Here is an 18,192-nt window from a genome sequence, read left to right on the forward strand (position 1 = left end):
GCTTGAATTTGCCTGTATGTACAGTGGTACTGGTGGACCTACAGTGATAGGTAGGGATATTGCATCTGGATTCTGTCTGTTCCCCGAATTCTGTGGCATGTTAATCCCCACATTGTGGTTCATCATTGGTGGCATACCTAACTGGCTTTCTACTACTTGCACTTCTTGTGTCTGCTTTTGGGGCATCGAGAACTGTGTTGATTCAGCTTGAATCAATGTCGGTCTCTGATAGTTTTGTCCTCCCTGCGCCATTGAATCGGAAGTCATTCCCACATTATGCTCATCGCAACAGTGCCTTTGAACCTGTGGCTGATAGTTATCAGCAGGTTTCAATGTTGGCACGTCTGGGTACATTCTCTGAATCCGTGGTATTCGTGGTGAGAAAGGCATGTCAGAGCTGCTCGGCCTCTGAGATATTCTCAAATTTGGTGTTACATTACCCTGTATTGGTTCTGGAGGGGCAGTACTAATGCTTGAGCCTTTTTCGCTTTCCACGTATGGTGGTGGGCGATCATTCAGCAATTGTATAATGAACTCCTCATCATCTGACTCGTCTCCCCTTTTTGAGTTTCTATTGCTCTCTCCCTCTCTGGACTGACTCCTGTTTGTCTTACAGGTGGCTTTCCTTCCTTCCGTCTCCGCTTCATCAGTAATCGCTGGAAACAATTTAATTCCCTGCAATACGTCTGATCTCCAAACCTTTTGTGTGCTGTCCCATCTAGCATCCGCTAGTGTCTTTTCTACTTTTCTTATTCTTGTCTCAAATTTCTTTTGTTGTTGGTTTCTAGCTATTAGCTCCCAAATTGCTAATGCCTCAAACTGTGCTGGCCTTGGAGGTACTTTCATGTCGTATAGCGCAAATCTCAGATTTTCTAAAACCCTTAGGTTAAACGACCCGTGGATAGGGAACGCTACACTTCCATGTTTTTCTGTTAATTTGCACCATTGCTTTAGCCATAGACATGGCGCTACACCCTTTTCTTCAATGACGATGTAAGCTAGTGTACCCTCAGGCGGTGTTTCTTCTCCTACATTTGCTTTAATATAAACATCTCCCCTCATGGCACTCTTAAATGCTTTGAAAAATGTCATCTTTCCGTCTTTTGTTTTTCTAAAATATGTAATCAATAAGTGACTTTAATTCCCGGAATACTCTTCGCTTGCCTTTCCCCTTCCAATTGCGCTTCACGGACTGCGTCCAATCCGTGCGCGACCCTTCTCACCAACCGACCTATCCCAGCGCGGCTCCTAGTGACGTCACACTCACACACTGCGGCTGACAAAGTCCCACGGCTTGTCCTCTTTTCATTCGGCTTCACTCATAAACTAATTTCTGCAACATAACGCGAGCACTTAACCAAAAGAATAAAACAGATCTGTCGGTTTACTACAGGAAAGGTAATACAAATGCTTCAGAAACCTTAGGGATTTTTCACTAGCCTCGGCAGTTATTCCATCTTTCTCGGTTTCCCACTTTCGCAAGCAAAATTTGACCTGCAAACTTTACTCTCAACTGATCAATGAACTATTCTAGTGCACTTTAGAATTCGTCAAATCTCAAAGTCGAAGTTTTCTTTCATTCTGCAACATTCATACCGACTTGTTGACCACGCCCGATCAACCTATTAAACCGACCAGATCACAACATCAAACAAGTGTCACATACACTTTTCAACATACTCCGGAGTCTCTTGACCTCGCAGGGCCCGTCTCAACATCAACAACCACGTGGACAGTTTTTCTGCTCAAAGCGCTACACACACGTGAAGTTCGACGACTTCCCTACTCTCACACCTTTGGAGGAACACTCCTCTAATATCCTTAAATCCTCACAAACTTCTCAATTAATCTGCGGCGATAAGCTGTGCAAGCGCGAAACCCTAACTTCACTCATACCGTCACTAGAAACGCTGAGACCATTCTCATACCTCCATGTTCCTCATTCGCAAGCTCCGAGATCCCGGGAAAGTCATTGGGGACTTAGGGCATCATCATCTCTCCAACTTGTTTTATCAAAGAAAATTCTAACCTGACTCTGTCTATTGTTCGGATGGGGTCCCAAAGGGCGAAACCATCAGTCTCTGCTACCATCTACTGATAACGCATCCAGCCCTTATAAATTACCTGTACCTGGACACGTTGGAGGTCGGTGAATCTTTTAACCGAGTCGGGCTCTCCTCATCCTCAATAGTCGAGTCACTCAGATCAATAATCAATAACTGTTGTAATCGGTAATCAATACTCAATTAATAGATCAATATAACACATCAGAAATCAATAACAGTTGGTATTTCGGCGCACCATGACCTTTCAGTCATGAATAACCACACCAGTTTATTAGAAGTTAGTGAATTTATTTCCCTATATTAACAAAGCTAGCACGATATATATATGTCTCAAGACCAATTGATATATGTATATGAACATTACTAGCTGTCCATAACGGCGGAAGAAACGCAATCTACGCAAAATCTGAATGATGATACACTCTGTTATAGAAATGCAAATCACTAATGTGACTAACTGTATTTGACTAATTGCATACATTCGGTCAGCATAACAAGATTTCAATTCTTCATGATACATTGAATGAATACCTCGACTAACCTCTAATTAGCATTGGCATGTGGGACTTCATGCAAAACGAATTTAGTCAACACAAATTTGGAAAACTTCTAGCTAGGACCCTATCAAAATAGCAGTTGGTACCTAAAAGGAAAAACACAATGCATAATACATTTATCCTTTCATATTTACCAAATACAATCAGCATTCAAGAAAAGTCTTCGTCCTTCAGGTACCGGTTGATCAGCATGGGGCAAATTTCAAAGGTGCAAAGTTTAAGGGAAAGCTTCCTTGCAATGGCAAGGAGAATGGGGCAAAGTTACTGCATGGGCAAGACGGGGCAAATCAAAGTTAAAGTCTCTAGGGTGAGAATTCTTAAAGTCTCTTTCTCTCAGATAGAGAAAAGGGCAATCAGGGTGTCGTCCAAAATGGAGTCTGGCATCAGGCTTCAAACTGGCATCGAGGAAAATGGCTGACTTCTCTTTGTCCGGTGAGTTTAAGTAAGAAACATTCCAAATTTTGCAGGGTCTTCCATTGGAGGGTTCATAGGTTGGCTTCAAATTGTCCAATCAAAAATTGTCTTTTACTAGCGCTCATTTATGCATACACTGTCCTTGGAGCCTTGGAACACAAATTGTATCATGGTTTGCCAATTATTTTACTATCTGTACCTTCATTGTCCGCACCTGCAGAGACTGACCTTGTATCAAAGGGGATGTAACCGGCCTAGCACGAAACCTTGGAGATAAGTGTACCAGCCAGTTTCTACTGGAAAAATACAACTTCAAGCAAGAATATATGTTTCATTAGTTCAAGGAAAAAAAATCACGCAGTTAGAATTTGAAACCAAGCAACTAGGCCAAAGCCTGTACTAAATTTAAGCTAAGCTAAACAGTTTTCAAACAAGAAATCATGGCATACATTTGCGATTATGACGGATTACTACATTTTTAATACTTCGTGATTAATAAAGCTCGTTTATAATGATGGCGAACTACCCCGAGGGCACAATTTCCCTCGTACATTATTTCTTTATTAAAATCACACTTCATTATGTGTATCGATTACACGGTATACATGAATATATGTCGGACCTTCTTTTTCTGCGTCATCACTGCCAAATCCCTTCCCACCAAAACTTCAAAGGCGAGCCCCCTATTCTAGTGGACCTGGCCAGTCCCAGCCCTGGTGCAGTGTGACAAGCTAATTATCAGATGCATATTTCCGCCACAGAGCATTCTGACAGAATGTTTTTTTGTGTACAAAACTGCAGCATGCCCTCTGTGATGTTGCTTCATCTAAAGACGAATTTCCAATTTTTCTGTTTTTACTAGCAGCGGCATCTACAGAGTAATAAAGCCTTTCTACAATTACACTTTTAACAGGTTGCAGGTCTGTGCTAATGAGATTTACTAAGTTCTCAGAGCTAAATCTTCTTTGGATTCTTCGGAAAATAAAAAGTTTTAGACTGGGTAAGGTTGTGTGATTAACAATGTTTTTAATCTATATTTTATTCATCTAATAATATTCATTGTTGACCAGGTATTAATTATCATGATAATGCTTATTCCTTGATTTATATAAGAGCAGCGTTTGAAAATACTAAATATTATAAAATATCAAGATTTGTGAGTGTGTGCTGATCCTAGGGTGTTGATCTTAGCGGTTTAGGGTGGGGGCCCCTTTAGTACCTTGCAAGGGAAAGCGGTTCTTTTTCTGGATGGAGACAGAAGGTGTGTTTGGATAGGAAGTTAAGGTAATTTACTGGCTGTGACCCTCATAAAAGCGAGGCTTTACAAAAATATGTTGTTTTTAGTATGTTAGATGAGTGTTGTTAACCTGAAACTCAACATGTTAAGTCGAAATATGATTTGTATAAGCGTTTTGTAGGTTATCTATTTTATGTGAACTATTTTGTGAAATTAGATATTATTTGTATCCTTTCGTAAAGAAAATATGTACTGTTCTGTACAGTGTAAAGGATAGACTGGTGAACATAAAACATTCTTACCAAATGATTTTAATAGATTTGTATAGAAACAGTTAGCTTCTTTGAGATTTAGGCCCGTATTTATACTTTTTTTAGCGCCGCATTTGCGCCGCTTTTTGACGCAAAAAACGACGCAAATGCGGCGCAAAAAAAGTATAAATACGGGCCTTACTTTGTAGTGGGGCACCCGCTGAGGACGTTTGCATGTATGGTAATGTTGCACTTCCTTTGGACCTATTGAACTGCACCTCAGTATGCTTTTGCTGCTCAGCAAATCACTTCTGCTAGTCACAGAGATCTTTACGGTGTTATTTTGATTTAACGTGGGCATGTACACCTCGGGTTTGAGTTTTCATAATGTGGCATTTTAAATGAAAGCAGTCTTCCCACGTGTTATTCCTTTTCGTGGTCCCCAATGTAACTTTGCCTGTTTCACAAACTGGTGTTGCCGATTTTCCCCAAGGTTTGCAGGTTGTTTGTTTATCACATCTTGATCGTTTCCAGAAACATATCAACATTTTATGGCTGCCCCTGACATTTAATTTTCTCAAAACATTGATCACTATGTTTCCTGAACACATAAAATATCACATTAGAATTGAAAAACAAACATATTACAATTTTAATTTAGGTTTCACTGATCAGTTTGAGAATTATTTCCCAATTCATTTCCATTTATTTTTGTACATTTGAAAATTAGGTTTTATCTTCAATTTAGACTTCAGATCCTTACAATAGATAATGGCCCTCATTACAACCCTGGCGGTCGGTGTTAAAGCGGCGGTAATACCGCCAAGAGGCTGGCGAAAAAAAAATGGAATCACGACCGTGGTGGAAACCGCCAACATAGACAGCCACTTTAACACTCCGACCGCCACGGTGGTACAAACAAACAGCGCGGCGGTCACCGCCAACAGACAGGCGGAAGACAATGTACCGCCCACACCATTATGAGAGGCCAATCCACCACCTTTTCCGGGGCGGAACCAACGCGAACAAAAACACGGCGGAAACAGGACTTGGAAGGGAAAACACTCACCTCTCCACACCCCACAAGGAACCAGGATGCCATGGAGCCAAAACTCCAAATACTCCCTGCAATGGTATTCCTGCTCCTCTATCAGGAGCAACAAAGACAGCGGAGACGACCATGGTGAGTGCTGCACCTACAACACAGGGGAGGGGGGGAGGGAAAAGAGAGTGACACACACACGCATCACGCAACACCCCCACCCCCACCCTCACCAACAACATACACACAAATACATGCTGCAACATTACATTTACACCCCCCCACCCCTTCAAGAATGCAAGGTCAAAAGGAAATGAGTTGAACGATTGTAATCATGAAAAAAACAGTAGTCAAAACTCGAAATAAACTATATCTACAATTATGTACACCAACTACACAAGTCCGGATAGTGTACCAATTATTGTCCGTGGACCACTGGGCCCAAAATGCATGGGAGAGGCCCACACTCGATACCTGACTCCAAACGGAGAGAACACTGCAGGGGCATCAGATCAAAATGAAACAGACACCTCAGGGGAAAGGGAAGGGGGGGTAACTCAGCCAGATGAGTGCATGACGCCACTGCTCCACGAGGGGGCTCCATGCGCACTGCTTTATCCTGGGGAGTGCAAAGCCACAGTCTCTCAAGCCTGTCCAGTGGGTGGTTTGGCCACTGCTTTATCCTGGGGAGTGCAAAGCCACAGTCTTTCAAGTCTCTCCAGTGGCTGGTTTGCCCACTGCTTTATTCTGGGGAGTGCAAAGCCACAATCTCTCAAGTCTCTCCAGTGGGTGATTTGGCCACTGCTTTATCCTGGGGAGTACAAAGCCACAGTCTCTCAAGTCTCTCCAGTGGGAGGTTTGCCCACTGCTTTATCCTGGGGAGTGCAAAGCCACAGTCACTCAGGTGAATGCCTTACTCCACAGGTTCTGGAGGGGGCTTTGTGCCTAGAGTGCTTCATCCTGCCAAGGACAGAGGTAGTGGATGTGATACTCCACTGGTTCTGGAGGGGGCTTTGTGCCCAGAGTGCTTCATCCTGCCAAGGACTGAGGTAGTGGATGCCTTTCTCTACTGGTTCTCGAGGGGGCTTTGTGCCCAGAGTGCTTCATCCTGCCAAGAACTGAGGTAGTGGATGTGATACTCCACTGGTTCTGGAGGGGGCTTTGTGCCCAGAGTGCTTCATCCTGCCAAGGACTGAGGTAGTGGATGCCTTTCTCCACTGAAGGTGTTGCATCATGGAAGCTGCCCAGGCTCCTCGAACTGACCACCAGGCTCGGTTGACTGACCACTGGGGATGGGAGCCATGTCTGCGGTGGTGCCACTGGCTCAGGATGTCGCGGGGCCGCTGGCGGTGCTTGCGGCGATGTCAGTAACGGCGGTGCTGGTGGCGGCCTCTGTGGCAGCGTTGCTGGTGGCGATCTCTGTGGCACCGGTGCTGGCAGCAGCCTCTGTGGCATCGGTGCTGGCTGCGGACTCTGTGGCAGTGGTGCTTGCGATGGCCTCTGTGGCATCGGTGCTGTCGGCGGGGTCTGTGGTGACGGTGCTGGTGGCGGTGCTGGTGGCGAACTCTGTGCCTACGGTGCTGGTGGCGGGCTCTGTGGTGGCGGTGCTGGTGGTGGGCTCAGTGACTGCGGTGCTGGTGGCAGGCTCAGTGACTGCAGTGCTGGTGGCGGGCTCAGTGACTGCAGTGCTGGTGGCGGTGCATGTGGCGGTGCAGGTGGCGGTCTTCTCCGCTGTACCGGTTGGCATTGACGTGGACAAAAGGTGTGACACTGGTCCCATAGTCGGTGCCACCATGCCCTCTCCTGACCTGCCCTTGATTTTCTGGCCCTTCCCCACCTTGGATGGTGGCGCAGCTGTCTTGCCACTATCCCCTTTTGTTTTCCCTGAGCCCTTGGTGGTAGGTGTTTTCGCCTTCTCCCTCCGGGATATGGGCAACTTTTTTACTTTTGCAGGTGGCGGAATGACCTTGCCCTTGCTACGTGGCACACTGGCTGCCCTGATGCTTGGCGCACTCCAAAAGCCCGATGTTGATGGGACCACTGTGCCCGGTGATGTGGTGGCTGAGGTGCTGGGTTGGGACCTGGAAAGCCTGGCCCTAGGGGACGGACGTGGAGGAGGTGTAGGGAAGAGGTCAATGTTAGCCAGGAAAAGTTTTTTAGACACACTGGGACAGGTAGATGGAGTGGGTTTGGGAGTGGAGGAAGAGGTAGTGGTTGTAGGAGGTGTACGATTGCTGAATTTGGGTGAAGGTGCATGGGCTGGAGGCTGTTGTGAGGTGGATGGCTGTTGGGTGGGTGTGTGCCTGTGTTTCTGTACTTTGGGAGGAGGGCTCACAGACACACTAGGAGAGGACACAGGGGATGTGTGAATGGTAGTGGGGGTGGTGAGTGCACGTGAGCAGTGTGTGGTGATGGGCGTGCTGGTGATGGAGGTAGTGGCTGAAGATGTAGTGCATGCAGGTGCGAGTGGAGATGAGACAGGGAGGGAGGAAGACGACGTGGAGGAGGGGGACACAGTGGAGGCAGTGGATGTTGGTATGTCTGCATGGGAATGATGCTTGTGTGAGTGCCTGTGGGATGTGTGGTGCTTATGTTTGCCTGAGACACCCTTGTGTGATGAGGTGTGTGCATGCTGGTCTTATGGTGTGCTTGGAATAGGCTGAGGTACAGGGGATTGGGTCTGGGTGGAGGAAGTTGGAGGGGGGAGGCTGGACACAGGCACAATGGCTGCCATCAGTGCTGATGCCAGAGCCTGAAATGCTCTCTGTTGGGCTGCCTGGCCAGAATGAATGCCCTCCAGGTATGCATTTGTTTGTTGCAAATGCCTCTCGACACCCTGGATGGCATTCAGAATGGTAGATTGCCCAACAGGGAGGGATCTCAGGAGGTCAATAGCCTCCTCACTGAGGGCTGCAGGGCTGACTGGGGCAGGGCCTGAAGTGCCTGGGGCGAAGGAGATGCCCATCCTCCTGGGTGAGAGGCCACGGGACACAAGGTAAGGGGCTGCTGGGAAGGCGGTGCTGGTGGGGGGGTGGCGGCTGTACCTGTTGATGCGGGGGCACAGAGGGGGCCGCCACTGCAAGGGAGCTCCCATCAAAGGAAGAGTCGCTGTCACTGATGTCACCTCCTGTCCCCGCTGTGGAGCTCCCCTTGCCCTCCGTCCCACTGGTGGCTTCAGACTCCGTTGTCTCCCCTCCAGGGCCAAGTGGGATGCAGCTCCCTCCTTCTCCGGTGCCACTGCTCCTCTGCCTGATGATGCTATTGCACACAAGAACAGGGAGACCACAAAAAGGGTGGGGGAAAGACAGAAGAAATACATGTTCAGTGCATGCAATATCACTACCGTTGGTGGACACTACAGACACAGCAGCCCTCTGTACTACGCCATGCACTTAGAGTTCCTAGATTAATCACATGCCCATGGGGTTCAAGGCCTATGCCCGATTGCTGCACACATGGAAGTCACAGGAGCCTGACTAGGTGTAGATGGCTCTTACCACTGGTGGGGTTGGGGTGCCACATAGCCTGCCTCACAAAGGGTCCTTGCCTACAAAGCTCGCCCTGGCCTAGGGTAACCCACTGCCCACCTCCCCCACCCAGACACCTCGTAATGCACACAGATTCAGATGGATGTGACGGTACTCACCCCCTTGTGGCTGCAGTGATGCCGTCAAGCGCCCATCCAACTCCGGATATGCCACCGCCAGGATCCGGAACATCAGGGGGGTCATGGTGCGACAGGAACCCCTCCCACGTTGGGATGCCATTCCCAGCTGGGCCTCCGTTGTCTTCTTTCTCCAGCGGCGAATGTCCTCCCATCTTTTCCGGCAGTGGATGCTATGTCTGTGGTGGACCCCCAGGGTCCGGACGTCCTTGGCGATGGAACGCCAAATATCCTTCTTCTGTTGGGCGCTGACCTAGAGGAATAGTACAGGGGAAAAAGAAAAACTTTAACCGTCCGGACCGTCACAGTCATTGGCCCACGTTCCCACCCTTGCCCTGACGCACATACACTCACCGTCTGAACATGCAGGCCTCAGTTCCCCCCCCCCATGTATCTTCCATCCACACCACTACAAACAGGCATTGCCCATGCAGCATGCTCCCAGTGTACTCACCTGTTTGTCTGGAGGACCGTAGAGTAGCGTGTACTGGGGGAGGACCCCATCCACTAACTTCTCCAACTCCTCCGAAGTGAAGGCAGGGGCCCTTTCCCCAGACACATGAGCCATCGTTGCTTCCAGACTGAGGTCACAGCAGCACTTGCAGTGTAGGTCCTCTCCTGTCGAAGGTCAGGTATCAAGTGAGTGAACGTACCGTCACTGCCGGCGTACATCGTCATTGGCTCCTGGGACCCATAGGGTCCAATGTTAACCAATGCAGGATTGCGCTGGGGTCTTCGACCGCCTACTGCGACGGTGTAGAACGCCAGCGCAATTACCTCATATTCCCTTGTCCCACCTTACAGGTCAGGCAGCCGCCATTTCAGGGGGCCACATGGCATTAATATTAACTGCGTCACACCTATCTAGGCCTTGCATACACACAGTAACAGGCACATTGCGGGTTTACAAATGTTTGCTAATGAAATTTAGTAATACCTCAGTGTTAGCTGACTCTCTGCTCGCTGTTCTCCTCCATAGGGCACGTCCGCTGGGGCAGGTGGTGAGGTGGCGGCATCCTCCAGTGTACAGACCACTGGTGGACCTGTCAACAATGGAAGAGAGACATGTAATAGTCACCTACAGACTTGATCGTGCAACAATCCATGAAGTGTGTGCCCAGTTGGAGCCAGACCTGATGTCAGCAATCCGCCATCCCACAGGAATCCCCCCTCTAGTGCAGGTCCTGTCAGTACTCCATTTCCTGTCAAGTGGGTCTTTTCAAACAACAGTGGCCATTGCATCAGGGATGTCCCAGCCTATGTTCTCAAACGTGTTGTCCAGAGTGTTGTCTGCTCTGCTTAAACACATGCGCAGCTACATCGTTTTCCCCCAGGTGGAGGATTTGCCTACAGTGAAAGGTGACTTCTATGCCCTGGGACATATCCTCAACATCATAGGTGCCATTGATGGGACACATGTGGCCTTGGTACCCCCTGCAGGAGTGAACAGGTGTACAGAAACTGGAAGAGCTACCATTCAATGAATGTGCAGATGGTGTGTTTGGCCGACCAGTACATCTCCCATGTGAATGCCAAGTTTCCTGGCTCAGTGCATGACGCTTACATTCTGAGGAATAGCAGCATCCCTTATGTGATGGGGCAACTCCTGAGGCACCAAGTGTGGCTAATAGGTGAGGAAAAGGACCCTATACCCTGTGAATAGTTGTCTGGGTCTGGGGTTGTCCCTAAGGGTTAGTGTGTGTCTAACAGTTGTCCTCGACATTTGCAGGTGACTCTGGTTACCCCAACCTGTCATGGCTACTGACCCCAGTGAGAAATCCCAGGACAAGGGCAGAGGAACGCTACAATGAGGCACATGGGTGAACTAGGAGAGTGATCGAAAGGACCTTCGGCCTCCTGAAGGTCAGGTTCCAGTGCCTCCATATGACAGGTGGTTCTCTCTACCACTCACCAAAGAAGGTGTGCCAGATTATCGTGGCCTGCTGTATGCTGCACCAACTGGCTTTGCGACGACAGGTGCCTTTTCTGCAGGAGGATTGTCCAGAAGGAGGTCTTGTGGCAGCTGTGGAGCCTGTGGACAGTGAAGAAGAGGAGGCAGAAGAAGAGGATATCAACAACAGAAACAACGTTATCCAGCAATACTTTCCAGTGAGACACAGGTAAGAAGATGTCACTGCCTCACACCTCTCATGCAATTGTTAGACCTATCATTTGTCTGTCACTTTCACCCAGTGTATGGACCTTGACTTGTCACTTTGCCTTTCCATTTCACAGATGTGGGTCCCACTGTATGACCTCTGCTATATTACCTCATGGACTAGAGGTGTGTTACATCGGTATGTTGACAATAAAATCGACATTGCTATATTCCATAGTTATTGCAAATACACATTTGTGAAAGCACAGATTGACTCCAGCTTGTTTTGTGATTCAAGGGTGTTTATTTCAGTGCAAAATAGTGGACGGGGTTGTAAAATGGGCACGGTGATGGTGGAGGATTGTCCATGGCAGAGTCCAGTCTATTTGTTTCTCAGGTGCATTGTCCAAAGGGGCATAGGAAGTGGAGCTAGGGCAGTTGATGGATGGACAGGGTGGCGAAGTGGGACAGAAGGATGACATTCAGATGGTCTCATTTCCTGGCGGGGGTCTTGGCATTGTTCTCTGTCTTTGTCTTGGATCTCAGGGACCGTTTGCGGGGTGGTTCTCCTTCTGCAGGAGATGGGGTGCTGGTGTCGTGGTCCTGTGGCGGTGCCTCCTGTCCACTAGCGCCGGCAGAGGTGGTGGTCTGTTCATCATCCAGGCTAGTGTCAGGGGCCCCTTGTTGTGCCACGGTGTCCCTCCTGGTGTTCACAAGGTCCTTCAGCACCCCTACAATGGTGACCAGGGTGGTGTTGATGGACTTGAGTTCCTCCCTGATCCCCAGATAGTGTTCCTCCTGCAGCCGCAGGGTCTCCTGAAAGTTGGCCAGTACCGTTGCCATCGTCTCCTGGGAATTATGGTACGCTCCCATGATGTTGGAGAGGGCCTCGTGGAGAGTGGGTTCCCTGGGCCTGTCCTCCCCCTGTCGCACAGCAGTCCTCCCAGTTCCCCTGTTTTCCTGTGCCTCTGTCCCCTGAACCATGTGCCCACTGCCACTGCCCCCAGGTCCCTGATTTTCTTGGGTTTGTGGGTTTGCCTGGGTTCCCTGTAGTGGTGGACACACTGCTGCTTGGCGTATCCCGGGGACAGAGGGATGGGCCCGCTGGGTGGGTGCTGTGCTGGTGTTTCCTGAGGGGGAGACTCTGTGGTGGCTTGTGCCAGTGTCAGGGGAACCAACTGTCCCGAGGTCCCAGATGGGCCGGGCTGGTCATCTTGATCCAGTTGGACAGAGCTGCTGTCATCACTGTGGGCCTCTTCTGTGGGGGGAGTGGACATGTCTGGAACCTCCTGTCCGGTGCCATTGGGTATGGTCCTGCAGGGGTGTAAAGGCATGATTATTGCATCTGTGTGTGCCATTGTGTGCAATGGGTCGGTGACCCTGTACTGCAATGTTTGCATTCTTGTGTAGGACCTTGTGTGATAATTGGTTTGGGGTTTGTGTGGGTATCTGTAGTGGGCATGCTTTGGTGATGGGTGTCCATGCTTTGGTGTTTCATGCAGGGCTTGGTGTTGGGATGTGTGGGTGGTGATAGTGGGACATTTGTGAGGTGTTGGAGTGATGGGGTGAGGGTGAGGGTGGGGTATGTGATAGCATGCAGGTAGGGTGGGGGATGTAATAGTTACGATTTGACTTACAGAGCCCATTCTTCCTGATACTACTGCGAGGCCTTCAGGATGCAGTATAGCCAAGACCTGCTCCTCCCATGTTGTTAGTTGTGGGGAAGGAGGTGGCGGTCCGCCGCCAGTCCTCTGTACTGCAATCTGGTGTCTTGAGACCACGGAACGCACCTTCCCCCGTAGGTCGATCCACCTCTTCCTGATGTCATCCCTAGTTCTTGGATGCTGTCCCACTGCGTTGACCCTGTCTACGATTCTGCGTCATAGCTCCATCTTCCTAGCTATGGAGGTGTGCTGCACCTGTGATCCAAATAGCTGTGGCTCTACCCGGACGATTTCCTCCACCATGACCCTGAGCTCCTCCTCAGAGAACCTGGGGTGTCTTTGCGGTGCCATGGTGTGGTGTGGGTGATGTTTGAGGTGGTGTGTGTTGTGATGTGTGAGGGGAGGTGTTTGTGTGTGTTGTCTGAGGTGCGTGGATGTTGGGTGTGTGATGGTGTTCTGAGCCTGTGGACGCTAGTGTTGTTTCTGGTGGTGTCTCTCTCTGGGCTTCTTTCTCAATTTTTGTCGTAGGGGTTTGTGGGTGATGTTGGTGTGTGTTTTATATTGTATTGAGTGTGTGGGAGTGGTGTGTGTATGTGTATCAGGTGTGTGTTTTTGGAACTGTCCAATGTGGTTGTGTTCTGTAAGTGTTTGTGTATTTTGAGCGCAGCGGTGTGTACCGCCAATGGAATACTGCGGTTGAAAGACAGCCGCGTGGATTCGTGGGTCGTGATAGTGTGGGCGTATTCCTGTTCGCCTTACAGTGGAGGTTTTGTTATCGCCAGTTTATCACTGACCTTTGGGGTGGCGGACTTGTGTGGGTGTCTGGTTTTTGGTGGATTCCAGGCTGTGGGTCGTAATAGCTGTAGCGCTATTCTGACGCCGCCACGGTGTGTTGGCGGTCTTCTGCACGGCAGTAAGCGGGATTTACCACCAATGTTGTAATGAGGGCCAATATGTTCTACTTTCTCAAAAAGGCTTTGCTAAACACTACAAATGCTCAATAATAGCAAACAAGGGTGTGGCTATCAATAGAGCAGTGGGTTCAGTGGGACCAGAGCATAGATATTTTAGGGACCTAAAGCACCATAATTTTAGATGTTTTTATTTACAAAAAATGGGGTTGGAGGAATTATTTTCCTTATCACATTAGAGGTCATGGCATCTATGCTATGCCACAGATTCCCACACACCTGTACACCCCATTATCTGAGTAAGTTGTCCGAGTCCTAAAAAGGTTAACATTCCTGTACAAAACACCTGATTCACAAAAGTGACTTAGAATTTTGAGTAAGTTTACATTTTTGAGTAAGTTTACTACTTTTCAGTCTTCACAAACTATGGGCCCGATTCACAAAGGTAAAGTTAGACAAAAAGTCTGAGTTTCGACCTGAAGTCTAAGTTTAGATCTAAAGTCTAACATTAAAACTGAAGTCTAAGTTTAGACCATCAGCCTTACTTAAACCAAAAGTTTAACTTTACTACTTTTAGATATTCACAAAGGTAAGTTACCATTAGCAACTTTAGTATCTTACCTTTGTGAATATCGAAAAGTAGTAAAGTTAGTCTCTTGGTCTAGGTTAGACTTTTGGTCTGAACCAGTAACTTCAGTAACATTATGAACAGAGGGAATGCATCTACTCCCCGAACTCCCAGATTTGTCCTAGAGCTGGCACTAGCTAACAATTCAGTCTAGTCACAATAGAAGCACAATGCTGTCTGGTTTCCTATCCTATCACTCAAATCCTTGAGATTCCTCAAAAACCAATCCACCACACCATTTCTTAAGCTAGGAATATGTTCCACCACTTCAGATATTCCTTTGCTCAAACAATATCCTCAAAACACCTTTGCTAGATCCACTTATCCCTTCGACTGAGGATCTCCCATTTTGTAGGCTTGCCTAACTGCATATTACATAACACTTCATTTTCTCCTGTGTGAAACAATGGACTGCAAATGAACCTGTTAACAATTCCAGAAAATTGATGTGTACGTTATTTTCTTGAGCCATCCAGCAGCCTCTTGCAGATATCATTCTGCATCTCGCACCCCATCCAACCATACTTGCATCTGACCCTATTACTTTTCTGTTTTTTTCTCCAAAAATTGTACTGTCATTGCAAGCATTCAGGATATGAAGTCATCAATTCAGTTCCTACCATTGATTCTTAATCCAAAAATATCCTTTGTGAATATGACCATTTCCTTCTCGGATAGCTCATTCTGAAATTTTGCAGAATCAATAACAAAGTAGGCCCAGGAACACTTCTTGGATGCTCAATGACCGTAAGCCTAAAATCTTTACTTACATTCTCAAAGACATTTCTTTCATCAACAGAAGCCTCTGTAATTCCTTACTTAACTTTTTCAGTTTTCACCTTGGTAACCTCTGCTCGTCCTGAACTGTATCCACCACAAACCAAGAAACTGGGTTTCGTGACTTGGAACTAAACAAGACATTTTCCTGTTGACAGGAATCCTAGGGATTGCAACAAATCTGTCACCAAATTTTGCAGTAGGAAAGAACTTCCTTGAACTATCCCATCAATAAAATGTCTTTCTGTCAATTTCCCCGCTTGCTCATAACCAAGACTGCTCTGGGCACAGAACTTTAGTAAAACACCATGTTGATGAAGAAACACTGATTGGGAGATTTTTGGATCTTCACAACTTTCCCATCCTCCTGAACTGCAGGAAATTCAGATGTGGACCCCAATTTTAAACTGTTAAGTAAGTATCCTTCATCCCTAGTCTAATCAATCAATGGTCCTTTCTTAACACATCCCTTGAAATATGGAGACTTCCATCTTGAAATGGTGATACACAACCCATTTGTTCAATCCTTATATATTTGTTACTGGCACATTTCATTTTCTTTCTTTTCTACTGACAAAATGTTGCTTATAAACCCCCCTCAACCATCCTTTATCACTAATTTTGCTCCTTTGGCACTAACTCTTCTACTTCTTTGTTTACCAAAATATTTTCCTCCCACAAACAAAACAGATCTCCTGAGATTCTCTTTCTTGAACAGGAAATTCTACAATCTCTATTCTCTCACAGTTTCTAAAACCCAAGGATCCTGAGTCACTTCCATCCATTGTCCATAAAAGTGGGCTATTCTGCCACTCAACTTTACTTGGATATATGAATATGTCTTGTGTTACACCTACCTTTGGATTCCCTCGTTGATGTCTATCTTCTCTCGAAGATTGCCCTCTAAGACTCAGCCTTTGCAGGAAGAATCCTTGAGGATCCATATCCAAATTAGTTGAATGCAAAAAGAGGTTCGTACCCGCAACCCGGGAAGTACCTTGTCCTTGGCCAGGGAAATGACCTTGTGTTCTAACAGCCCTGCCAAACACTCTCTCTACAAAAACTGTTTTTGTGTCCATTTAAAACCTCTGAATAGAGCTAAATACCCCAACATATTTTGCCACTTTGTTATTAGGCTATCTTTATTAGCTAACTCTGTTAATTTTGAGATAATGTTTAGCAAAATACTTTTTCTCCACTCATTAGACAAAGCTGTGTTTGTGTTTCCTAATAATCAAATAGAAGTTGCACTCACTGGCATGGATCCTCTGGATCCCCATATTTCTCCTTTACGTAAGCCACCTCAGCCATCTAAAAAAATCTTATACTATCCATAATATCAAGAAGTCAGTCTTGACAAGACCTCAGACCTCTGTGCAGACTCTTTCTTGGGCCTTTACCATGCTTACTAATAAATGCTTGAATCCAAATCAAGAGTCATTGCGATTTTTACGGACATTGAGGGGTGCGAACATTCAGACCTTAGATCTGACCTCTTTAAGAATTACCTTCCTTAATCAGTGGCTAATATATTGAGCTACATGTAAAGGTGGTGTTCACTCTCGGGACAACAGGAGTTTAATTAGCAAAAGATGAAACGTTTCATTGCCAAAAGGATGCAGAAGTGTTGATTTTGTGGTCTTGACAACCTCTACCAAAATTCCTTTGCTCTTTACTACAATCATATCTTGATCTGAATCACATTCTGAAGAGTATGCTAAATCCATTTCCACCTCCTCTGACTCACTTTCTTATCCACCAATGCTGAGAACATTTTTAGGCCTTTAACCTGCCCACCTGAAGTGCCTGCTGTACTATCCAATTCTCCATCCTTCGAAACACAGATTTCAGCATTTTCATCTCTAAAACCACTTACCTTTCAAGTTATTCCAGAGTTAGTATCCTCTGACCCTTTCTTCTTCTAGAGTTTATCTCACCGGCCACTGCATCCAGCACCCTCATTAACTCTAAGCTCCTGTGAGCCACTACCCTCAACAATCTTTTTTTCTCAAATTTGGCCATAGGCTTTCAAATTTCTTATCAACAGAGTCTTTAATCGACCCCATTAATTTTCCCAACTCACTATTGACCAAGCCTTCAATTTTCCCTTTCACCTCAACTTCAAGTTGCTCACCTGACATATTTCTTCCTCTACCAGAATTCAGTTGATTTCCACAACTGAATACACTTTTTGCAATCTTGCTCAGGCCTGAACCACTAAAATGGATATTCCATATTAATCTTTTATGTTTTCCAATTTTTCAAGATGGCGACTGAGTGTATATTATGTCACAAGCTCTATGTGACCACTGTCTAAAAATCTTTCCTCTAAGACAGGATCTTTCTGCATCAATAACACGGCTTCTCAAGCATGAACAGGGAGTGCGGATGTGAAGATCTTTAAGGATGCCATTTCCCCCAGAATTGCTGCGAGATGCGCAAGTCTGGATAAAAGATTCCAACATGCGAAGGTTGATTGAAGTGCTCTTGGCATGGAACACATGCGCAGTAAGATTATGCAACCTTAGGCACTGCCACTTTTTAAAAATCAAGTTGGAGAAACTGTCAAAACCACTTTCGAGCCCAGAAATGACTCAACTCACCCCTAAATGCATTGACAACTCGCTGCCCGTCCCACCAAGAAGTAAATATTTTAGTGCAAGAAAAACAGAATCATACATACATAAGCTAAAATAACATTATGAAGAACCTGAAATGTTTAAAAATACCCCATAATTAAACTCAAGAAGGTCTACAGCATATATCAACTCACTTTATTACTATACAACCTTTAACCTTATCCATACCTGTCAAAACAGGCCTAAAATGAGAATAAAATAGTGCTTTTACTTATTTTGTGAACTGCTGCGACAAAAGAAGGAA

This window comes from Pleurodeles waltl, chromosome 9 (assembly GCF_031143425.1).
Source record: "Pleurodeles waltl isolate 20211129_DDA chromosome 9, aPleWal1.hap1.20221129, whole genome shotgun sequence".
NCBI lineage: Eukaryota > Metazoa > Chordata > Amphibia > Caudata > Salamandridae > Pleurodeles > Pleurodeles waltl.